Source organism: Macrotis lagotis, chromosome 1, assembly GCF_037893015.1.
Source record: "Macrotis lagotis isolate mMagLag1 chromosome 1, bilby.v1.9.chrom.fasta, whole genome shotgun sequence".
NCBI classification, from domain to species: Eukaryota; Metazoa; Chordata; class Mammalia; order Peramelemorphia; family Peramelidae; genus Macrotis; species Macrotis lagotis.
This window is the reverse complement of record NC_133658.1, coordinates 710,457,544-710,478,799: the sequence shown is the minus strand read 5'-3', so window position 1 is coordinate 710,478,799 and position 21,256 is coordinate 710,457,544. Positions and strand designations below refer to the sequence as shown.

The window sequence follows — 21,256 nt, the reverse complement described above, 5'->3', positions numbered from 1 at the left end:
CTGTCCTCTATGCCTAGAATTATTTTCCTCCTCATCTCTTGCTTTTGGTGACTGGTATGTAGTAGATATTTAATGAATGCTCACTGACTACTGGTTGAATAGTCTGTCTAATGTCAAATTTAGCCTTGACAATCTAATAGAGATTCATCAATCTTTTAATTTTTTATCATTACTCTATGTTCCCCTAACCTTTTTCTCTTGGTAACAGACTGATTCATGTCACCTATCCTATTGTTCTTTGTTGTTCAATTGTTTCTCAATCATGTCCAATGATTTGTGAGTTCATTTGGAGTTTTCTTGGCAAAGATATTTTAGTGTTTTGCTATTTTCTTCTCCATCTCTTTTCACAGGAGGGGTAACTGAGGCTAACAGGATTAAGTGCCTTGCCCAGGATCACACAGGTACTAAGTGTCTGAGGACTGTGAACTCAGGAAGAGAAACCTTCCAGACTCTAGACACAGCACTCTAGCCTCCCAGCTGCCCTCATTTATCCTGTGCTACCCAAATAACCATGTGATATATATTTCTCCTTTATGGAAATGCAACCCAGTTATTTAGATAATGGGTTGTTAAAGTTTCATAATGGGGGTGATAGTAAATTTTTAGTCTACTAAAAATCTTCATGATTTAACCTACTAAAATATATACAAAAAGCACTTTGTTATAATGGGGTTGGACCTTACAATTTTTACAAAGTGTATTTTATCTGGAAAGAAAAGGCTGAGTTTATAAATGTCTTTACCTTTCTTTGTATCTTTGTTACTTTACAGAGTGTCTGGGATTTAGTAGAGTTTAATAGGTGTTTATAGAAATAAAAGGTCAAATCAAAAGCAAATTAGAGAAACATGGAAAAATTACCTCTATAAGTGAAAAATAGAGAGGGTCACAGAAGTTAAAAAGAATTTTTATGACATAAATTTAAAAAAGTTTTTACATCAACAAATCCAATAAAGCTAAGATTAAAAGGAAATAATTAACTGGGGAAAATTTGGGAGCACATTTCTCTGATAAAAGTCTCATTTTCCAAATATATAAGGAACTGATACAAATTTTTAAGAAAAAGAATTGATAAATGGTTTAATTGAATGAAGCAAAGAAACCCAGGCAATTTATAGAAATATGCAAAAATGCTCCAAATTACTACTAATTAGAGAAATTCAAATTAAAACAATTCTGAGATTTTACCTTACACCTCCCAAGGGGCAAAGTTGACAAAAAAAGAAATGATAATTGTTGGTGGGCATTAGGGAAAAGAGACACATGTAAGCACTGTTGGTGCATTTCTTAGTAGATATAATCATTCTAGAAAGCAGTGTGGAATTAGTCACAAAAGATACAAAACTGTGTATGCCCTTTGATCCACTATACTACTGCTAGACTTATAGCTGAAAGAGATTGAAGAAAGAGGAAAAAGTCCTTTAGGAACGAAAATATTTATGGCAGCATTTATACAGTGCCTACTATGTACTAGATACAGGTCATTTAAAGAAAAAAAAGAAAACAAGCAACAAAAAGCAAGTCTTTTTCATAAAGAAACTTAAGTTTGACTTATGTATGAGGGTAAAGGGTACATATATTCAAATTTTAAACTATTCTGTATAGACAAAAATTATTTAACTCAATTCTTTTCATACTAAAGAATGTGGAATATTGGAAGAATATGAGACATCTTTTAGAATAGAAGGAAGCGGGCACTTGTCTCCCTGTTTCAAATATAGGCAGAGACATCAGCTTTTGAATGGAGAATAGGGACGTGATGCAGGTTGTGACTAGAAAAGATGGGAGCATTTGTAGGCAGCTGTGATGCCCTCTAGCAATTATGCAATTAAGTTATTCTACTGAACCAAATATTATCATTTATTGCAAGGCTTCAACTGTTTGAGTGTCTTCCCTTCACCCTGCTCTATGAACTCTATCCTTCCCCTTTATTTCTCCTTATTCATTCATTTGTCAAATATTTATTGAAGACCCTAGTAAGTATAAATCTTTAGGCTAGGTACAATGAAAACAATGAGAAATATGAAACAAGGTTCCTACAGGCATCTTCTCTGCACACACATGCTAAATCCAATCTTTTCCACTTAATAAATGCATGAATGTTCATTTTGTTATTCAATACTATTTTTTTTCTGTTCCCCTTTGTGTGGCAGCCTCCATGGCAATGAGCCAGAATTAGAATATTGATTTCACAAGGGATGATTGTTTATTTATTTTGAGTCCTTAGCAGACACAATGAACCTTCCATAAATAGATGTTGTTTGCCCCAAGAATGATGAAACACAATCATCTTTTGGGGGGTAAAGAGTAAACAATGTGAAGTAAAGGGAAGAAGCAAATAGTGACCCCAGTTCTGGCTCTTCCTAAATTTATGTTTGATTTTGGATAACACTTTAACTCTTTGATTAACAGTTTCTTCTTTTTTTTTTTTATAAAATTAAAGATTTAAATTTGGTGATCTCCAAGGTCCTTTCAGCTCCAGATTTCTATAATGAGTCCTGCTTATACTGTTCATTCAACACTACAATAACTGAAATATGATGTGGACTTCCAAGCACCATAGTTTAAATAAGATTTTTTTAAATTAATATTTTTTTAAAAATTTTCATCCATTTGTACATGCATATTTCCAAGTTACAAAATTTTCCTCCACCCTTCCTTCCTACTGCCCCCCCCCCAGAAGGGAACAGTCAGGTTAGCATTTTACATACATAATTTGTTAAATAAATTTACAAATTAGTAAATGTTGACATGAGAAATTAGGATTAAGGGAAAGAGATACATAAGAAATACATTTTATAAAGTGTTCATCAGATTCATAGGGATTTTTTTACCCCATGAGTTTTGTTTTGGTTTTCTTACTCTGGTTGGGAATAATATAGTCCATAACCAGGCTAATACAGTTGTCTTAGCTCTCTGGACTGTGGAGAGGAGTTGTGTCCATCAGGGTGGTTCATTTTCATAATGTTGTTGATTTGTACATTGTTCTCTTGACTCTACTCCCTTTGCTCAGCATCATGTAAGTCATTCCATGCTTCTCTCTAGAGTCCAACCATTTATGGTTTCTTATAGAACAATAATATTTTAGAGTATTCATGTATTACATTAAATAAGATTTTGAAAAATTGGAGCTTGCTCAGAAGATACAACTAGGGGAGAGAGAGAGAGAGAGTATGCAAGGTAGAATGGGCTGATTTGAACATAAGTTTGTCTCCCCTTTCTTCTCCCCCTGCCCCCCGAAGTAAAGGTTGCAGGGCCATTTGGTGATTATGTTGAAATTTGGATTCCTGTTCAGATCTAGATTGAACTAGATGGCCCTTGAATTCTTCTCCAATTGCATCTGATTTCTAATCTCTCTTCAGCTCTTTGCTGTCCTGAATTCAACACAATAGGGAGTGCTAAATCCTTGTGACAGAAAAAAAAACTACTTGAAGAAGCTGCCATAACAGGCTGCTGAGGAAACTGGATACTGTGAAAGGAAATCGAGCACAGGCAAAGTGAAAAGAAATGATTCACCAAAATAAAACTACTACCCCCCCAAATAAGCTGTACATAAAATTACAGTTTCTCTTCAAATATATCATGATGCTAAACATACTACTTGCCATGATAATTGAAATCATATTTCCTGTTTATAATGCATCCTTATTATATAGCAAAGTGCATCATTAGTAGTGCTGATAATGACAACAAAATACTTCGTACTTCATAGTTATATTTTCATTGCTGAATCCTGATGGTGCTTTGTTAAAAAGTTGCAATTATTATTATGACCCTTATCCCTATTATAATCACCCATCCCCATTTGGAATGGCAGTTGCATAGAAGTAATATACAGTTTATATCCTACCAGAAGGTATTAGTTAGAAGGGAGAATTTTGATCATCAAATTTATCTTGATATCTTCTTCTTGGATTATTTTAATGTCTCCTTATACATTTTGATCAACATATAATTAATATATTCTACTTTTTTCTTCTTTATCATCATCATCATTATCAACACAATTATCACCATAGTCCACATCAAATGGGGATAGGCATTCAATGACTTTTATGGAAGTTTTCACTCACTGAAAGATAGTGAAACAGTGATTTTGAACTGAACACAACAAATACAAATCTCATTGACTCTAGTTCAGTCCTTATCTCTTTTCTGAGGGATTCCATATTGACTTTACCATGTCTACCTGCATGTTCTGTTCATATTTTAACTTCAACATGTCTAAAATGGAACTCATAATCTCTCCCTCTTAACCCAATTCCAAATTTCTTCATATCTATTAAGGATAACACCATCTAGCTAGTCAATCAGGTTCAAAACTGCAAATTATACTCTACTTTTCAGTTTTTCTCTCTACCTCCATAACCAAATAAGGCACTAAGCTTTATTAATTTTATTTCTTCAACATATTTCTTTCATTTGCCCTATTCCCTGTCTAATCCTCCCCTTGACCCTCACTATGTCTTAAGTCCTATACCATTTAAATTTGTATGCAAATAATTGATCTCCTTGTCTCTACAGTTTCCATATTTCTAGTTTTCATTCACCTAGAAGCCAAAGTAATCTTAAAACATGACTCTAAACATAAATGTTACCTATTCAAAAGGTTCAGTTGCTTCCTTTTAGGTTGTTTTCCTTCATTCTTGAATAAGACCAAAATGGCATCTTTATGTTAGAGTCAAGTTACAGTGTCTGATTGTGGCTGATCAGACCATTATGAACTTGGGATGCTCTTCCATAAACTAGGAACAAATAAGCCATGTGATAATTTGAGGTGAATTCTCTAAATTTGTGCTTCTTTAATTCTTTACACCCTTTACAATTCTGCTTTGTTCATAGAACACAACACCTTCTTTGATGAGGAAGTGCCAGGTGCCTGTGTAAATGTCTCTCATGTCATGCAATCAGTTCCAGAGTTCTTAAGAGAGACCTTGAGAGTGTCCTTGTATTGTTTTTTTTCTGATCATCATATGAGTGCTTGCCAAAACATAGTCTTTTGGGCATTCAAACATTGTGACTAGTTATTAGAAGTTGTGCTCTCTGAAGCAGAATTTGAATGCTTGGTGGTTTCATTCGAGAAAGGACCTCAGTGTCTTGTATGTTGTCTTACCAGGTGATCTTCAGAATCTTCCTAAGACATTTCAAATGGAAGTCACTCAGTTTCCTGGCATGGAGTTGATATACTGTCCACGAGGTCAGAACTTCAGTTTAGTAGTCAGTCTAATATCTCTTCTTTCCTACACTTTCCTTCATATTCTCCCAAATACTGAGCTAGCTCAGACAATGTGTGTGCTGATCTGATTTTCAATGTGTACATCCCTGCAAATAATGCTACCAAGGATAGTGAACTTATTCACAGAATTAAAAATTTCTCCATTTTCTATAAACAATGGCTCTACATTTGGGTGCTGTGGTGCTGGCTGATGGATCATCTGTGCTTTCTTGTTAATTATTAGCTCAAAATTAACATAAACAGCAGAGAATTGATCCATGCTTTGTTGCATTTCAGTTTCAGAGGTTGCATTGAGTGCACAATCTGCAAGCAGTTCATGCACCAATATTCCCTCCACTTTATTCTTGACTTATCTTTTCTAGTTGTAGAATTTGCCATCAGAGTGGTAGCTGCCCCAATGCATCCTCATTGAAGGCACTTAACAACATGCCTGAAAATATCATGCTAAAAAGTATTGGAGCGAGCATCCAGCCTTGTTTCACTCCATTAGGGGCTGCTTTCTATTACATCTAGTTTAAAATACAGGTTCCTTTATTTGCCATTTAAAGTTCTTAACCATGTTGCTCTAGACTACCTTTTCAAATTTGTTACTCATTATTTCCGTTTAAACATTCTATGAGGCTGCTGCTGCTGCTGAGGACCGAGCTGCTGGAGGAGGCTGCGGCGGCAAGCGGCAGCGGCAGCCCCAGGAAAATGACGGATGGGGTGGATCACATAGACATTTAGGCCGATGTGGGCGAAGAGTTCAACCAGGAAGCTGAATATGGTGGGCATGATCAGATAGATTTGTATGATGATGTCATCTCTCCATCTGCAAATAATGGAGATGCCCCAAAGGATCGAGATTACATGGATGCTTTCCCACCATCTGTTGGCGATGATGTAGGTAAAGGATCAGCACCAAATGTTGTCTATACATATACTGGAAAGAGAATTGCCTTGTACATTGGAAATCTCACATGGTGGACAACTGATGAAGATTTAACTGAAGCAGTTCATTCTTTGGGAGTAAATGATATTTTGGAGATTAAGTTTTTTGAAAACCGTGCTAATGGCCAATCCAAGGGGTTTGCCCTTGTTGGTGTTGAATCTGAAGCATCCTCAAAAAAATTAATGGATCTGTTGCCTAAAAGAAAACTACATGGTCAGAATCCTGTTGTGACTCCTTGTAATAAGCAGTTCCTGAGTCAATTTGAAATGCAATCCAGGAAAACTACACAGTCAGGACAAATGTCTGGGGAAGGTAAAGCTGGCCCTCCAGGAGGCAGTTCACGTGCAGCATTTCCACAAGGTGGTAGAGGACGGGGCCATTTTCCAGGGGCTGTTCCAGGTGGGGACAGGTTTCCTGGACCAGCTGGACCAAGAGGGCCACCCCCACCTTTCCCAGCTGGACAAACTCCACCACGTCCACCCCTAGGTCCTTCAGGCCCTCCCGGCCCACCAGGTCCTCCACCTCCTGGTCAGGTTCTTCCTCCTCCTTTAGCTGGGCCTCCTAATCGAGGTGATCACCCTCTACCACCAGTTCTTTTTCCAGGACAGCCTTTTGGGCAGCCTCCATTGGGTCCACTTCCTCCTGGTCCTCCACCTCCAGTGCCAGGCTATGGCCCCCCCTCCTGGTCCTCCACCTCCACAGCAGGGACCACCTTTGCCTCCAGGCCCTTTTCCACCTCGCCCACCTGGCCCACTTGGGCCTCTCCTCATACTTGCTCCTCCTCCACATCTTCCTGGACCACCTCCAGGTTCCCCCCCACCAGCTCCACACGTGAACCCAGCTTTCTTTCCCCCACCAACTAACAGTGGCATGCCAACATCAGACAGCCGGGGTCCACCACCCACCGACCCATATGGCCGACCTCCCCCTCATGATAGAGGTGACTATGGGCCCCCTGGAAGAGAAATGGATGCTGCAAGAATGCCATTAAGTGAAGCAGAGTTTGAAGAAATCATGAATAGAAACAATGATTTCGAGCAGTGCCATTTCAAGAGCTGTGTCTGATGCCAGTGCTGGTGATTATGGGAGTGCTATTAAGACATTGGTAACTGCTATTTCCTTAATTAAACAATCCAAAGTATCTGCTGATGATCGTTGCAGAGTGCTTATTAGTTCCTTGCAGGATTGCCTTCATGGAATTGAGTCCAAATCTTATGGTTCTGGATCAAGACGTGAACGATCAAGAGAGTGGGACCACAGTAGATCCAGAGAAAAGAGCAGACGTCACAAATCCCGTAGTAGAGATCGTCATGATGATTATTATAGAGAGAGAAGCAGAGAACGAGAAAGACATCGGGATCGTGATCGAGACCGTGATAGAGAATGTGATAGGGAGCGAGAATATCGTCACCGTTAAGAGAAGCTGAAGGAAGAGGAACACCTTGCAAGACAAGAAACATCTTCATGGGGGGAAATGACACTTGTCCAGCAGTTTGCTTCTTGTGATTGAACTGAACCTGTAAGGATTCATGGATAAAATGAACAGGAATAGATCTGAATAAAGCAAATCTGCATAAATGGTAACCAGTAGCTCTTTTACTTTTTATATTGCTTAACTGTTTTATTTGAAGGAAACCTGTGTGATTTAAAAGTTATAGCTTTTGCAACTTTATTACTGGTTATATACATTTGGCCACTATAATGTGCAAGCAATTGGAAAAAAAAATGTCAAGCAAATGCTTGTTTTTATAGTAGTTTGTTCTTGTTAAAATGTTCATATGATAATGTCTGTAAACAGCACCACTTTGATTACAATAGATGTAGTGTTGTAATAAACTGTTTAATGGGGAAAAAAAATTCTATGAACCAGGCAAAGTGACATATCTGCTGTCTCCTAAACTTAGGATTTCATCTCTTGTCTGTGCTTTTCCATAGGTTATTTCCCAGTCTGGAAAGTATTCCTTCCTCTACACTTTCAAGGTTCCATTCATCTGCTGCCTTCAGTGGGAAACCTCTCTTGATTCTCTTGTTAATGCTTTCTTCTTAAGTTATTATATATTATATGCATAGATGCACTGTATATCCTTTTCTGTTCACATATTGCATTTCTAAAATGTTAGCTTGATGAGGATATGGAATTTTGCTTGTTTGTTGTTATTCCCTTATTTTGTCTTTATATATTTCAATGATTTTTGTATTTTCTTTTTCTATTTGGGGGTGCCAGTCTATCATTTCATTAGTATATGGAGCATCCAAGATGAATCTGCCCATCAGTACAGATCAGCAACTCCTAGATAACATAATGTTAAAGAATTGCAATGGGGGCACTGGCCCTGGAGTCAGGAGGATCTGAGTTCAAATATGACTTCAGACACTTAATTACCTAGTTGTGTTACTTTGAGCAAGTCACTTAACCCCACTGCCTTTCACACCCCCCAAAATAAATTGAAATGAATTGACTAATTTGGGTTGAACTAAAGATCTCCAATTATACTTTCTGTGGTCAGGTTCCCAATGAATGACCTGATTTTCTCATATTAATTTGCTTGATGAGTACATCCTCCCTATTGCCTCAAACCCAGTGTTCCTTATTTTTCAGACAATGAGTGATTATAAACCCTAAGTCAATTCATCAGGAATTCAAAATAGCAGCTTATTGGACTTATTAGAAGATTTGACTCTGCCCCTGACTAGCTTTGGGATTTTGGAATGTCACTGAATTTTTTTAAGTCCCCATTTATTTATCTATATGAAGAGGTTAAAAATAATTTTAGTCACTGTCATACGTTTTATTAAAAATCACTTTGGTGACTAAAAACTGGAAATTAAAGGGATGCCCATCAATTAGGGAATGGCTAAACAAGATGCAGCATATGATTGTAATGGAATATTGTTGTGCTGTAAGAAATGACAAGCAGGATAATTGTAGAAAAATCTTGAAAGACAAGAACTGATGATTGACAGTGAACAGAACCAGGAGACTATTGTACACAATAGCAGCAATATAGTTCGATGAAGAACTTAACTAAATGACTTAGCTATTCTCAGCGATACAAGGATCCAAGACAATCCAAAAGGACTAATTATAAATATACTAACTGCTACCAAGAAAGAATTGATTTTGTTTGAATACAATCTGAAGCATGTTATTTTAAAAATTTTTTCTTTTTGAGTGTTCTTGTACAAAATGACTAATATGAAAATGTTTTATATAATTGCAAAACAGTATAAAGTAAAACAAAGTTTTATTTTAAAAAATACCCTTTATAATACTATAGTATCCAGAGATTCAATGCATTCAATGCAGCTTCTAAAGCTGAGATGGATCAGAGGTTCTCCACCAGCCAGAGTTGCACCATCTATATATGGAACCATCAATTATAGCAAATGGAGAAATTTTGAATGCTTTGGATAAGTTCATTTACCTTGGTAATATACTTTGCAGGGATATGCACATTGATAATGAGATTTATAGCTAGCTCTAGAGGCTCTGAAAGAAGAGTAGAGATTTTAGATTGACTAACAAACTGAAGATCTGTAGAACTGTTGTGCTGATCTCTTTGCTGTCTGTCTATGAAACCTGGATAGTCTAATAGTGCCTTGCCAGGAAACCGAATCATTTTCATTTGAATGGTATTATGAAGATTCTGAAGATCATCTGGCAAGGTAAAGAAAGGTACAGGACACTGAGGTCCTTTCTCAAACTGAACTGTCAAGCATTCAAACTTTACTGCAGAGTGCAAATTATTTGAATGACAAATTTACTATTTTATGGGGAACTCACACAAGGCAAGCTCTCATATGGTGGTCAGAAAAAAGTGATGCAAGGACACTTTCAAGGTCTCTCTGAAGAAGTTTGGAATTAATTGTATGACATAGAGACTTTGACACAGGACTGCCCATTCTGGCATGCTAATATCAAAGAAGATTCTATGCTCTATGAGCAAAATAAAATTGTGGCATCTCAAAAGAAATGTGAGATGTACAAATTTAAAGATATCTCCCTCCCAAATGATCATATGGATTATTTGTACCTGAACTGTGGGAGAGCCTTTTGAGTTCCCACTTGTTCTGATCAATCACAGTTAGACACATTGTACATTGACCCTGACATTGTGATGTCATTTTGGTCCTCTCCAAGAATTAAAGACAAACAATAATAACAAGGCTGCTTTGTACATATAATCTTTGGAAACATCAGAAAATTCATGTGACACTGATGACTCATTCAGGCCTTATGGAACTTTTCTTAGAAGATAACAGTCTTGTAAAAAAACATTATTATAAACAAACTAGAAGATCAGGGAGTAGTTTACCTGTCATATCTATGGAAAGGGAAGCAGTTTATGACCAAGGAAGAGATGGAGAACATCATTAAAAAAACTAGATAATTCTGAGTACATTAAATTAAAAACAAACTTTTGCACAAACAAAACCACTGTAACCAAGATCAAAAGAAATGTAGTAAATTGGGAAACAGTTTTTACAACTAGGATTTCTGACAAAGAACTCATTTCTAAAACACAATGAGAAATAAGCCAAATTTCCAAGACAACAAACCGTTCCCCAATTGACAAACAGTCAAAGAATATGCAAAGGCAATTTACAGATGAGGAAATTAAAGCTATCCATAGTCATATGAAAAATTGTTCTAAATCACTAATTATTAGAGAAATGCAAATTAAAGCAACTCTGAGGTACCACCTCACACTTCTCAGACTGGCCAATATGACCAGAAAGGACAATGATCAATGTTGAAAAGGATGTAGGAAATCTGGGACACTAATACATTGCTGGTGGAGCTGCAAACTCATCCAACCTTTCTGGAGAGCAATTTGGAATTATTCCCAAAGGCCATGAATGTGCATACCACTTGATCAAACAATGCCACTACTGGGTCTATACCCTGAAGAGGTATAGGGTAAAAACATCACTTGTACAAAAATATTCATAGCAGCCCTTTATGTGGTGGCAAAGAATTGGAAATTAAGCAAATGTCCTTCAGTTAGGGAATGGCCTAATAAAATTTTGTATATGTATGTGATGAAACACTATTGTTCTATTAGAAGCCAGGAGGAATGGGAATTCAGGGAAGCCTGGAGCAATTTGCATGAACTGATGTTGAGAAAGATGAACAAAACCAGAAAAACACTGTATACCCTCACAGCAGCATGAGGGTGATGATCAGCCTTAATGGACTTGCTCATCGCATCAGTGTAACAATCAGGGACAATTTTGTAGCATCTATGATGGCAAATACCATCTATATTCTGAGAAAGAATTGTGGAGTTTGAACAAAGATCAAATACTATTACCTTTAATTTTAATAAACCCGATATCTTATTACGTGATTTTGCTATCTCTTATATTTTATTTTTTCCCTTAAGGATATGATTTCTCTGTCATCACATTCAACTTAGATCAATGTATACCACAGAAACAATGTAAAGACTAACAGACTGCCTTCTGTAGGGGGTGGGGGGAGGGAAGCAATATTGGGGGGGAAAATGTAAAACTCAAAGTAAATAAAATCTTTCTAAAAAGAAAAAAAATTAAAAAGAAGATAACAGTCTTGCCCAAAGTTTCTGTTTATGAGACCCCACTGAATTCCTCAAGTCCCCTGGGTTTTCTAAGTTATTAGGAGGTTGAAGTTATTTCACCACCATCTCTACCCTGTCCCCATTCTCATTCCCCTAAAAGAGTCACTGATCTCTTTTAATAGGTTGGAAATGGGCAGCACTTTATATTCCATAATGCTCTCAACATCTTCAACCCTCCACTATAGTCTTTTTTAAACTGCACAATTTTAACCTATAGCAAAAAATTAATTGAGGCCAAACTCTGAAAATTGGGGCCATTTTGAGATAGGACAGGAACATAATTATTTATAGTTCTAGGTATTTATGAAGGTATCTAATTTCAAAATTGAATACTGTCTGTCCCCATTAGCTGGTGAGAAGTGCTTTACATGCTGCTTGATATGAAATAACAGGGCCAGAAGAAATCTTAGGAGTCATCTGATCTATTGCCTTTCAGTGAAATTGAAGCCCAGAGAGGTAAAGTGAGGCTATAGCAGAAAAGAAAAAAAATCTCATCATATCAGCAAAATGACCTTGGGCAAGACAGTTATAAAATACTGAGAAATCTAGATATTATTGTAGACAAGAAACATGATTTGATTGTATTGTAGGCAATGTAGCATAGTAGAAAGAACTATGATTTTTGTAATCTGAGTATTTGAGCTCAAATCCTAGTTTGTGGCTTTCTGGATGATATTAGAAGAGTCATATTACATTTCTGGCCTCAGTGTTCTCATATATAAAATAAGGAAATTGGACTTGATTATCTCAAAGGACCCTAGAGGCAATGTAGTTTAGTGAGTCCAGGGCTGGACTATAGTTGAGAAAACCTGGGTTCAAATCCTGACTCAGTACTTATTAATTGTGTAATCCAGATAATTTGCTTATCATCTTCCTTGTCTATAGAACTAATGGATTGAACTTCCTGACCTCTAAAGTTTCTTCTGTTCTAATTCTCTGATTCTCTGATTTTTATTGCTTTACATTCCATAATCCTGAACTCAGACAAACATTACTGAATTAATTTCTATACGATGGCAATATAATGAAATTGTTAAATTGAAATTCAAAATGAGCTCAGGTTTTTAAAATGAGAAGAGTCTACCCTAAACTGAGTCAATTAAATCAAATGAATGATTAGTACATTGTCACTTTTACTACATGATGGGCATCATGTTAAATACTGAGGGCATAGATAAAAAAAAATTACTATTACTGATCCCTCCTGGTCTCAAAGGGCTTATATTCTACAAAGATTTGTTGAATAGCTAATAAAATTGCATGCTATATGTTCCTACTTTCATTCTTTTATGCTGGTGATCTGGATCACATTCCATTTTACAGAATCTTTTGTTTCTTTAGGATGCTCTCTCAATGTCACCTTCTAAGGCCTTTCCTTATTTCACTAATTCATAATCTGCTCTCTCTTGAAATTATTTTAAATGTAGTATATTTTGTATTTACTTGGTTGTGTATATGTTGTATTCACTCTCCTTTCCCCGCACATTTTGATATAAATTTCTTGAGGCCAGAAGCTATTTTTCATTTTGTCTTTCCCTATAGATAATATATAATCACTCCATGATTATCTCAATATATATCCCATATATATATATATATTTTATTTATTGTACATAGTAATTTTACATATTGTCTCTTCCATTAGATTGTAAATGCCCTGGGGATAGTGCTATTTTTGCCTTAGTTTGCACCTCCACTCTTATTTAAATTTCTGGTCACTTAGGAACTGTTTAAGAAATGTTTATTGTGTCCTCAGTATCTAGTGCAATACCAGACGTAGTTCTTGAGAAATGTTTGTTACTGTGTTGCTGAATCATAAGCCAGTGTGACTTGATATGAGTTATTCAACTATTATATGTCATCATTTTCTTGTCTCCAAATCTATCTTCCAGAGAGATATGTGTGAAATCCCTGGAGAGAAATAAAAGACTGAAAATAAGATAAGATGGTAAATGAACTTTTATCTGCCTACTCAGATAATCATTCAATTATTTCAAGGTATTCCAAAACTTTTTTTCTTTATGTCTAACCATAGTATGCTGAAATATAGCTTGTGCCTAGACATAAAAAGTTGATATGAGAAAAGCATAATAATATTAATAATAATAATAATGAAATTATGTTCTACTTTTGTGTGTCTGCTGTGTTTCATAACATAGCTACAATTCAAGTACATAATTTTCCCCAGTGCTTCATATATTTTAATTGACGCACCTCACACTGGCACGATTGATTTGAGGCCATACACTAAGTCATTGGGAGAAATAAGAATAGAAACCAGGACATTTGAATCAAGTTTTTCTCAGCTTGTACAAACCTCCAAGTCTTCTTCCTTCACGTTGGATACAAGGGAATTCTTCCTTCAATGTACACTGAGAATATAGACTGTGTTCTTCAATAACTGTTGTATTTGATAGTATTTACTGTGCATTATATACACAGACACTCTATTCAATCCCAATGCGATAAGACCCAGAGATCAAAATGTTCAAATTAAAAGTGAAAAAAATTAGAATGTTAGAGCTTTAATAGCTACCTTTACCCATTTTTGCCCTTAGCATTAAACCAATATACCTTCTCAATCTTCTTTTCTCCTTTAGAACAACACACAGATAAAACACTTAGCAATTTAAAATATTATTTAAATAAAAGTTTTCAGAAGGTCCAGTAATGAGCTGAGCTCATTTTTAAGGAAAGATTTCCCTCACCTGAAGCCAAAGACATCTATTTAACTACTGCTGGGGTTTCTAGGCGGTAGGAACTGAATGATTTACAGTCATAGATAATCTTGCACTCTCCCAGAAGCCATTTCAGTTTAAGGGCATGTGGCTTGGCAAGCAGGATGCCTTGTGATAATATAGTAAAACAGAAAGGAAATCCATACCTGGGCAATCCAGATTGTGAAAGGAGAGACACTCCTGCCAGATATGCGAATCAGGGATCTTAGTGTATGTACAATTGAGAAAAATACATCCTACACTTTTGTTTCTAAAAATGCCTAGAATTATTCAGGACTTATAAATTCTGCATCACAATACTAATTATAAATGCAAGAAGGTTGATAAGGAATTTGCTTAATCTTCGCTGTCCAATATTTTTGTCATACTGTCTCCTCATCATAATGCTATCCACTTTTTATTAGGTCCTGGATTTGAGATACCGAAGAACCCCGTCTCAATGCCCTCCATTAGCTTTTCCAGATTGTCAGTTTTATTTTGGTTTAATATCTTACCTAATCATCTTAACACTTCCTCAAGTAAATTAATTTTGGTCAAACATTGCTTTTCTACCTTTGGAAAGATGGAAAGGTGCCTAGAACTGCCCTTCCCTAAAAACTATCATCAGTCAAACAGCTATAAAAATATTTCATGTTCCAACATGACTCCCTCTCCCTTGATTCCACTTTTAATCAAAACAATTGCTTCCTCATCCCTTAGCTCAATGAACCTTCATATAAGTCACTGAACCATTCTGAGTCTTAGTTGTCATTGTTTTTAAGCCTATGAAGTGGGAATAATAAACCTTAAGGCTCTATATAAATGGCAATTATCAACATAGTTAGCAAAAACTGTTTAATCTTTCGTATATCTTGGATGTATGGATCATTTAAAAAAAACATATCTAGCATCATATACTGAAAAACCCAGAGCCTACTTCAGCTGGGGGACCCAAGTGAACATTTAAGAATTTGAACCTCTAGTTTGGAAGATGATGAGACTGAAATCTAAGAAGGTGATGCAACTTGCTTAAGGCCACAGAATGTAGTGTAGGTTCATTTATTAATATGTACTTGATCTGTACTTGATCTGTACTTCTTTCCTTTCTGTCCTATACCATAAAATTCTCCATTCCAGGAGAATTAGTTCATTTGATGACAACCAGGTTGAGAATCAGAAACCAAGGTCCATGTGGGGAATATGCATGTTTTTAAATTTATCAAATTTTTTAAAAAATTGAGACTTGGTGAATTTGTCTTCCTTTCCTTTCCTATATCTACTTCATCAGGAAAAAAATCAATGCAAAGACATTCAATAGTACATCAGTTATGGGTTAAATAAACTTGATTCTCATGATTTATTGATCTGGTAAAAATCCAGGTACACTATTGTTTCTTTCTATAGGTACTTTAGCAAACCAAGTGAAGAGCCCACCAGAGGAAAGTTGTCACATTCACTGATTCATCAACACTTTCCCCAGCAACCATAGTACCTGTGCCATCTGTGTTTAGCACTTACAGAGAAACCTCTTTGCAACTGCCTTACAAATCAGGGGCACTACCAAGGTCATCCTGAAGGGAATTTCAGGACACCAGGAAGATGTTCGACTGCACGGTGGTAAGCAATAACAGCACTTCTGCATAAGTTCTTGAGCATTGGAGGCTGCTCCGCCCTAGCCTAGAGCTGCTTCAGGCCCACTGGGAGATGTGTATTATGCCTGGGTTAATTTGCTGATTAATCTCTAGTCAGTGGTTTGTGCTTTCCCCAGATGGCCAATTAAAATTTACAACTGGCAGAACAGTGCCCTGTTGGCAGGCTGCTGAGGGGCCAAAGCTAGAGGCAGTGACAGAAGGTGTGGACCTAGTTTTGCCTCTTTTTCTTTTTCATTCATTCTCTCTTTCCTGCTTTTCCTTTCCTTTCCCTTCCTTTCCCTTCCCTTTCCTTTGTTTCTTTCCTTTTTCCTTCTCTTTTCCTTTTCCTTCTTTTTGTTCATTTTTCCTTCTCCCCTTGCCTTTTATCCTTTCTTTCCTTTATCTTCTCTTGCCTTTGCCCTCTCCTTTCCTTTTTCACTCTCCTCTCTTCCCCCCTCCTATCCTCTCCTTTATCTTTCTTTTCTCCTTTCCTTTCCTTTCCTTTTCCTCTCCTCTCCTTTCTTTCCCTTTCCTTTCCTTTCCTTTCCCCTTCTTTCTTTCACCTTTCCCCTTCTTTCTTTCTTTCATCATTCCATCTTCCTCTTCCCCTTTCCCCTTCCTTCTTTCCCCTTTCCCTTCCTTCTTTCCCATTCCTTCTTTTCCTTTTCCTTTGCTTCCTTTTCTTTTCTTTTCTTTCCTCTCCTTTTCCTCTCCTTTCCTTTCCTTTCCTTTCCTTTCCTTTCCTTTCCTTTCCTTTCCTTTCCTTTCCTTTCCTTTCCTTTCCTTTCCTTTCCTTTCCTTTCCTTTCCTTTCCTTTCCTTTCCTTTCCTTTCTCTTTCCTTTTTTCTTTTGATTTCTTTTCCTTTATCTATCCTTTCCTTTCCTTTCCTTTCCTTTCCTTTCCTTTCCTTTCCTTTCCTTTCCTTTCCTTTCCTTTCCTTTCCTTTCCTTTCCTTTCCTTTCCTTTCCTTTCCTTTCCTTTCCTTTCCTTTCCTTTCCTTTCCTTTCCTTTCCTTTCCTTTCCTTTCCTTTCCTTTCCTTTCCCTTTCCTTTCTTTCCATTCCTTTTTTCCTCTCTTTCCATTCCTTTACTCCCTCCTTCTGTCCATCTTTCCACCTCCTCCTCCACTTTTCATATAACTGGCTTAAATCAGGGGAAAGTATCAGCCAGGCTTATGCAGTGAATGTAAGATGCTGTGTAGTTTACAACTCTGCTGCTATTTACTCTCCAACACTCCCAGGGCTGCTCCAGTATTCCAGGCATCAACGGTTTTACCAACAGCAAATATAACTGACAAAATCAGCCAGGGGGCACAACTGATTTAACAGCTTCTGAAATGTAATAGCCTTTTTTCCTGATTTGCAGTCCCCATGGATTGATGGTCTAATATCATTCACTTCCTCACAAATATATAAAACATTTACAGTTGTTTGCGTAAATCAAAGACAAAGTGCTGTGTGTGAAGCTGATAATAAGTAATGCTGTGATATATATAAAAGATAACATACTTTTACAGCAATAACAAAAAATTAACTGAATTTTCTTCCTTAGCATGCTATACCAATTGCATTGGTTCATGCATCTGAATAAAACATAATGCAAAGAATTTAATTAAAGAAATATAACTTGATTTAATTCTTTACTTTATAGTAAAATATTTACCATATGCTTCAAATATGTATGAGTCATCTGGATTAGAAGTTCTGAACGAAATTGTTAATCAAGGCCAAGTGATTCTTAAATAAGCCAAACATGGTAATGATGTATGGTATTATGACAGCTTGCTATTTTCAGTAACTGTTGATAACTAGTTTTTAAAAAAGTCAAAAATATTCTTAAGGAAAATTATTTTTAAAATGACTCTGTGGCTATTTATGGTAAACTTAAATTAAAGTAATCCAAATATAAGAAGAAACCAGACTCTTATTTTGGACCTTTTGAATTAAATGAATAATAAGAAAAATGACTAACAACCACACACAGTTTTAATATCTCAAAGCACAAATTCTGGGCATTATATATGTGGCAGACCTTAGAACTGGAACACAAGCAGAACTAGGCTTAAAGTTCAGTTCTAAGTTTCACCAAAGAACTAGGATTCTCAGAGGACTACTGGATAGCTCATAAATCTTCTCTCTCTTTCACTAGACCCCATCTTTTGCTGCAATACTTGTCCATATAACAGGGTTAGTGAAAAATTATCAATTCTTTTAAGAGTAATTTTCTTGTTTGTCTTTATGTGGCAAAAAAAGTAATTTAAAAAGGTTGGAATAGAATATAATAATATGTGTGCTGAGTTTGGAGTCAAGTGAAACCTGGGCTAGAATTTCGTTTCCACTACTTATTAGGTATATGAATCAATACATTATTTAACCTTCTTATGTCTCAGTTCCATCATCTGTAAAATGGGGTTAATAGTATGAATGTCTAGGTGATAGATTTGTTGGGAAGCCCAAACAGGATGATAGATGTAAAGTCCTTTACAAATTATCATTATTAGAAAGATTACTTAGTTGTATTAATAATTATACATTTTTGTATGAGATTTATTTCTCCCAACAAAGCCCAAGAACAGAATTTCAGAAGTTCACAAATAGTCTAGGCTCCTGATGATAAGATCATCTAGTTCAATTTCCCTACTTGACAGAGGAAGAAATTGTAGTCTCTAAGAGCTTCAGTGCCTTGTCCAAGGTTAGACAAATAGTCATTCAAATGCAGGGGATTAAAATCCAGTGCGTTTTGCCATTTTACTAAGCTGCCTTAACATGCCTTTATTAATACTATGACTTTTTCAGATGCCATTTTCCATGCAAATGAGTGATTTCAGGAGATGTTCCAAGAAAGCAGTGTTTTCTTTGCATTCTGTCTTTGGGTTTTGCTGCTATGTATATCCATATATTATAATTAATGAAAAATCATCAATACCTGTTGGAGATATATGTATGTATTCATGTGTGTGCATGTATGTGTTGGTGTGTGTGTGTGTTTTTGATAAAAATAAAATTTGATAAGGTTAACATAGAATGGCATAGTAGTAGTTATTTACTCTTGCCCCAGGAATCTGTCCTTTATTGATATATTCAGATTATCACCTCCCACCATAGAATTAGTTCTGTTTTCAGTGGTATTATATGCCCAAGGCTTACTTTAAGCAAAGTGCTAGTTTCCCTGGTCTTCTTTTCAAAACTAGTATGTGTGTGTGAGAAGGAGTTGAAAGTAGTTTTTCTTACATGATGAATTTATAGATGTAAGCTTTTTGTTTGTTTTGTTTTCTACAAACATCTTTGATCAACCTGATCATACTTGTAAATAGCAACATGTACAAAGGATCTGGGATTTGGAGCCAAAAGTTCAAATTCTTTCCCTACTTATATCATGTTGGAAAGCCATCATACCTGTTTCCCCAACTGTAAAATATGAGGATTAGGTCAGATACTCTCACAGGTCCTTTCTATCTCTGAATCTCTGACACTGATTTAATTTCTTCCTTGAAGAATTCCTGTCGAATTGCTTAGTCATTTGAAATGAATCTCCATTGTGAAGACAGTTACAATGCTTGGGATGAAGTTCCTTATTATCAGATATTGAAACTCTTGAAACAAATTCTTTCCTCCTAATTGAACAATTTACTTCTGGAGAGTGTCCAAGTGCGTTCTTTGCTTTCTTCTTGACTCACTATAGAAACATTTACCTGCTGAAAGATCTTGTAATTCTCCAGAATATTTTTCCTTTGCTTTGTTTTGTTTTTGTGTGGCAAGTAACTAGCACAATGACACAGCAGGCTCTAAGTAAATGTTCATTTAATTGAATTAGTTTGAACATGTTTTTATTAAATGTTTACTATGTCATCAGTACAGTGTTGGGAAGGCACTGTGGGAGATATACAAGAAGCTAAGGCTGCAGTCCTCCACTGAAGGTTTATCCACTGTTTTGTCCTGGTGTGGAGGTGACCATATGTGAAGGCTAGCCAATGGAGTCCAAGATCTGGAAGATTCTAACAAAGTGGATAAGATTCTGATAGGACCCTTCTAATGGACAATAAATATATCTGTTGAACCCTTATTCAGCTAAATTTGGAAAGGTTCATTATCAGAAAAATAGTTAAAAGGTGATGATTTTTGTATTTGACCTAATGATTTATGGATATGTTTACTAAGGCAGGGAAAGATATGATCTGTATCTGTGGAGGAATTTCACTTATTGTTGAAATCACAGATCTCTGACCAAAAATAGCTTTCTTCTTAGAGAGACAAGATGTGCACATGAGTTAAATTAAGTAACAAAAGAATATGTTGAATTAAATTTACAATTCATGCAATTAGAGATGAAGATCATGCATAGTATCATGGAAGAGACATCAGAGGTCATTCTGCCTAAACTCTTTGCTTTACACATGAGTAAACTGAGGCCCCAAAGCATTAAGTGACTTGTTCAGATTTTCCTAACTAATAAATGAAAGTTAGGATTTCAATTTGACTTTTCTTATTGCAAAGCCATCACTCTTTACATTGCTTCCTAGAATTTTGGGTTGAAAGGGACCTTAGGGATCATTTAGTCCAATCCTTTCAATTTACTAACCCTCTCAGATGAGACTCAGAGAAATTAAGTAATTTATCCAAAGTCACATAGCTAGTTAATGGGAGAGATGAGGCAAAAACCCAATGTCTTGTACATTGCTTTTTTTTTTCAGAAACAAATTTATAAACTCCTAAGAATCTAAGAAAAGTGATACTTAATAGAATCACTAAAGTTGTTTCTACAAACCATATATTGTTAAAATCATCAGAATTTCAACATATTCATTTTCCTTTTAGATTGGGTTTAAAATTTAAAGGCTAAGAATTAGAAAAATGCAAAACAGATCAAGTACACAATCATGAATATTATCTGAAAACTGTGGATATCCCCTGATTCAAATTGAAAAGTGTCTTTTCATGCAACCCTCAAACTTTTAGGTGTCTTGCCTATTTTTTGTCATGTATTTTGTCTTGCCATGATAAGAAGGCCTGTGCTTTCCAAGTTGAAAGGCCACACAGCAAAATCAGTATGTTGGCTGCAGTTTTATCATAGCTTTTGCAGCATGGGAGAAGTTTAAGTGAATTCATGATACTGTAATTACATATATTGGTCCCATGTTTCCCATA

At 36.0% G+C, this 21,256-nt stretch overlaps 1 pseudogene; it reads left to right on the top strand.

Moving 5' to 3' along the window:
* The first annotated feature begins 5,926 nt into the window (after positions 1 to 5,926).
* On the top strand, positions 5,927 to 7,749 carry LOC141523516 (cleavage and polyadenylation specificity factor subunit 6 pseudogene; annotated as a pseudogene).
* The last annotated feature ends 13,507 nt before the right edge of the window (positions 7,750 to 21,256 follow it).